Source organism: Triticum dicoccoides, chromosome 3A (genome assembly GCF_002162155.2).
Source record: "Triticum dicoccoides isolate Atlit2015 ecotype Zavitan chromosome 3A, WEW_v2.0, whole genome shotgun sequence".
Lineage (NCBI taxonomy): Eukaryota > Viridiplantae > Streptophyta > Magnoliopsida > Poales > Poaceae > Triticum > Triticum dicoccoides.
This window is the reverse complement of record NC_041384.1, coordinates 52,097,258-52,102,697: the sequence shown is the minus strand read 5'-3', so window position 1 is coordinate 52,102,697 and position 5,440 is coordinate 52,097,258.

The window sequence follows — 5,440 nt, the reverse complement described above, 5'->3', positions numbered from 1 at the left end:
ATATAATAATAATCAATTTATTATTGCCTCTAGGGCATATTTCCAACAGTCTCCCACTTGCACTAGACTCAATAATCCAGTTCACATCGATATGTGATTAACACTCAAGGTCACATCCCCATGTGACTAACGACCCAAAGAGTTTACTAGAGTCAATAATCTAGTTCACATTACCATGTGATTAACACTCGATGAGTTCTAGGTTTGATCATGTTATGCTTGTGAGAGATGTTATAGTCAACGGGTCTGAATCTTTCAGATCCGTATGTACTTCGCAAATCTCTATGTCATCTTGTAGATGCAGCTACTACGCTATATTTGGAGCCATTTCAAATAACTGTTCTACTATACGAATCCAGTTTACTACTCAGAATAATCTGGATTAGTGTCAAAGTTTGCATCAGCGTAACCCTTTACGACGAACTCTTTTACCACCTCCATAATCGAGAAAATTCCTTAGTCCACTAGTTACTAAGGATAACTTTGACCGCTGTCCTATGATCCATTATTAGATCACTCTTGTACCCCTTGACTGACTCATGGCAAGGCACATTTCAGGTGCGGTACACAGCATAGCATACTGTAGAGCCTATGTCTTAAGCATAGGGGACGACCTTCGTCCTTTCTCTCTATTCTGCCGTGGTCGAGCTTTAAGTCTTAACTTCATACCTTACAACTCAGGCAAGAACTCCTTCTTTGACTGATCCATCTTGAACACCTTCAAGATCATGTCAAGGTATGTGCTCATTTGAAAGTACCATTAAGCGTTTTGATCTATCCTTATAGATCTTGATGCTCAATGTTCAAGTAGCTTAATCCAGGCTTTCCATTGAAAAACACTTTCCAAATTACCCTATATGCTTTCCAGAAATTCTACGTCATTTCTGGTCAACAATATGTCAACAACATATATTCATCAGAAATTCTATAGTGCTCCCACTCACTTCTTTGGAAATACAAGTTTCTCATAAACTTTGTATACACCCAAAATCTTTGATCATCTCATCAAAGCATACATTCCAACTCCGAGATGCTTACTCCAGTCCTTAGAAGGATTGCTGGAGCTTTGCATACTTATTAGCATCTTTCAGGATTGACAAAACCTTCTGCTTGTATCACATACAACCTTTCCTCAAGAAAATCGTCGAGGAAACAATGTTTTGACATCCTATCTGCAAGATTTCATAAATAATGCAGTAATTGCTAATATAATTCCAACAGACTCTTAGCATCGCTACGAGTGAGAAAGTCTCACAGTAGTCAACTGCTTGAACTTGTCGGAAAAAATCTTAACGACAAGTCGAGCTTTCTTAATGGTGATACTTACCATCATTGTCCGTCTTCCTTTTAAAATCCATCTGTACTCAATAGCCTTACGACCATCGAGCCATTCTGCCAAAGTCTACACTTTGTTTTCATACATGGATCCTCTCTCGGATTTTATGGCCTCGAGCCATTTATCGGAATCCGGGCCCACCATCGCTTCTCCATAGCTCGTAGGTTCATTGTTGTCTAGCAACATGACTTACAAGAGAGGATTACGTACCACTCTGAAGTAGTATGCATCCTTGTCATCCCACGAGGTTTGGTAGTGACTTGATCTGAAGATTCATGATCACTATCATAAGCTTCCACTTCAATTGGTGTAGGTGCCACAGGAACAACTCCTGTGCCTTGCCACACACTAGTTGAAGAGACGGTTCAATAACCTCATCAAGTCTCCACCATCCTCCCACTCAATTCTTTCGAGAGAAACTTTTCCTCGAGAAAGGACCCGATTCTAGAAACAATCCCTTATTGCTTTCGAATCTGAGACAGGAGGTATACCCAACTGTTTTGGGTGTCCTATGAAGATGCATTTATCCGCTTTGGGTTCGAACTTATCAGCCTGAAACTTTTTCACATAAGCATCGCAGCCCCAAACTTTTAAGAAATGACAGCTTAGGTTTCTTTAAACCATAGTTCATACGGTGTCATCTCATCGGAATTACGTGGTGCCCTATTTAAAGTAAATGTGGTTGTCTCTAATGCCTAACCCATAAACTATCGTGGTAATTCGACAAGAGACATCATGGTATGCATCATATCCAATAGGGTGCAATTATGATGTTCGGACACACCATCACACTATGGTGTTCCAGGCTGTATTAGTTGTGAAACAATTTCCACAATGTCTTAATTCTGTGCCAAACTCGTAATTCAGATATTCATCTCTATGATCATATCATAGATATTTTATCCTCCTGTCACGACGATCTTTCAACTTCACCCTGAAATTGCTTGAACCTTTCAATAATTCAGACTCGTGATTCATCAAGTAAATATACTCAACATCTACTCAAATCATCTGTGAAGTAAGAACATAACGATATCCACTACATGCCTCAGCACTCATTGGACTGCACACATCAAAATGTATTACTTCCAACGAGTTGATTTCTAGTTCCATTTTACTGAAACGAGGCTTTCAGTCATCTTGCCCATGTGGTATGATTTGCATGTCTCAAGTGATTCAAAATCAAGTGAGTCCAAACGATCCATCTGTATAGAGTTTCTTCATGCATATCTACCAACAGACATGGTTCGCATGTCTCAATCCTTTCAAAAATGAGTGAGTCCAAAGATCCATCAACATGGAACTTCTTCATGCGTTTTATACCGATATGACTTAAGTGGCAGTGCCACAAGTAGGTGGTACTATCATTACTATCTTATATCTTTTGGCATGAACATGTGTATCACTACGATCGAGATTCAATGAACCATTCATTTTAGGTGCAAGACCATTGAAGATATTATTCAAAAACAGAGTAACCATTATTCTCCTTAAATGAATAACCGTATTGCGATAGACACAATCCAATCATGTCTATGCTCAAAGAAAACACCAAACTCGATGGTAGAGGGAGTGTACGATATTTGATCAACCATGGAAATACTTCCAACACATATCGTCATCTCACCTTTTGTCTAGTCTCCGTTTATTCCGTAGCTTTTATTTCGAGTTACTAACACTTAGCAATCGAACCAGTATATAATACCCTGGTGCTACTAGGAGTACTAGTAAAGTACACATCAACACAATGTATATCCAATATAATTCTATCGACCTTGCCAGCCTTCTCATCTACCAAGTATCTAGGGTAATTCTGCTCCAGTGGCTGTTCCCCTTATTACAGAAGCACTTAGTCTCGGGTTTGGGTTCAACCTTGGGTTTCTTCACTAGAGCAGCAGCTGATTTGCCGTTTCATGAAGTATCCCTTTTTGCCCTTGCCCTTCTTGAAACTAGTGGTTTCACCAACCATCAACAATTGATGCTCCTTCTTGATCTCTACTTTTGTGGTGTCAAACATCGCGAATATCTCAAGGATCATCATATATGTCCCTGATATATTATAGTTCATCACGAAGCTCAAGCAGCTTGGTGGTAATGACTTCGGAGAACCATCACTATTTCATCTGGAAGATCAACTCCCACTCGATTCAAGTGATTGTTGTACTCAGACAATCTGAGCACAAGTTCAATAATTGAGCTTTTCTCCTTAGTTTGCAGGCTAAGAAAATCGTCGGAGGTCTTATACCTCCTGACGTGGGCACGATCCTGAAATCCCAATTTCAGCCCTCGAAACATCTCATATGTTTTGCGACGTTTCAAAACGTCTTCGGTGCCTCAACTCTAAACCGTTTAACTGAACTATCACGTAGTTATCAAAATGTGTATGTCAGATGTTCGCAACATCCACAGACAATGTTCGAGGTTCAGCACACTGAGCGGTGCATTAAGGACATAAGCCTTCTATGAAGCAATGAGGACAATCCTCAGTTTACGGACCTAGTCCGCATAATTGCTACTATCAACTTTCAACTAAATTTTCTCTAGGAACATAACTAAATAGTAGAACTGAAGCGCGAGCTACGACATAATTTGCGAAGACCTTTTGACTATGTTCAGGATAATTAAGTTCATCTTATGAACTCCCACTCAGATAGACATCCCTCTAGTCATCTAAGTGATTACATGATCCGAGTCAACTAGGCCGTGTCCGATCATCACGTGAGACGCACTAGTCAACATCGGTGAACATCTTCATGTTGATCGTATCTACCATACGACTCATGCTCGACCTTTCGGTCTCTTGTGTTCCGAGGCCATGTCTGTACACATGCTAGGCTCGTCAAGTCAACCTAAGTGTTTCGCGTGTGTAAATCTGTCTTACACCCGTTGTATGTGAACGTTAGAATCTATCACACCCGATCATCACGTGGTGCTTCGAAACAACAAACTGTCACAACGGTGCACAGTTAGGGGGAACACTTTCTTGAAATTATTATGAGGGATCATCTTATTTACTGCCGTTGTTCTAAGTAAACAAGATGCAAAAACATGATAAACATCACATGCAATCAAATAGTGACAGCTCCTTATGATCTCCATCTTCGGGGCTCCATGATCATCATCATCACCGGCATGACACCATGATCTCCATCATCATGATCTCCATCATCGTGTCTTCATGAAGTTGTCTCGCCAACTATTACTTCTACTACTATAGCTAACAGTTAGCAATAAAGTAAAGTAATTACATGACGTTTATGTTGACACGCAGGTCATAAATAAATTAAGACAACTCCTATGGCTCCTGCCGGTTGTCATACTCATCGACATGCAAGTCGTGATTCCTATTACAAGAACATGATCAATCTCATACATCACATATATCATTCATCACATCCTTTTGGCCATATCACATCACATAGCATACCCTGCAAAAACAAGTTAGACGTCCTCTAATTGTTGTTTGCATGTTTTACGTGGCTGCTATGGGTTTCTAGCAAGAACGTTTCTTACCTACGCAAAAAACCACAACGTGATATGCCAATTGCTATTTACCCTTCATAAGGACCCTTTTCATCGAATCTGATCCGACTGAAGTGGGAGAGACAGACACCCGCTAGCCACCTTATGCACCTAGTGCATGTCAGTCGGTGGAACCAGTCTCACGTAAGAGTACGTGTAAGGTCGGTCCGGGCCGCTTCATCCCACGATGCAGCTGAATCAAGATAAGACTAGTAACGGCAAGCATATTGAACAAAATAAACGCCCACAACTACTTTGTGTTCTACTCGTGCATAGAAACTACGCATAGACCAAGCTCATGATGCCACTGTTGGGGAACGTAGCATAAAATCAAAATTTTCCTACGTGTCACCAAGATCTATCTATGGAGTCATCTAGCAACGAGGGAGGAGTGGATCTACATACCCTTGTAGATCGCGCGCGGAAGCGTTCAAGAGAACGGGGTTGATGGAGTCGTACTCGTCGTGATCCAAATCACCGATGATCCTAGCGCCGAACGGACGGCACCTCCGCGTTCAACACACATACGGAGCAGCGACGTCTCCTCCTTCTTGATCCAGCAAGGGGGGAGGAGAGGTTGAT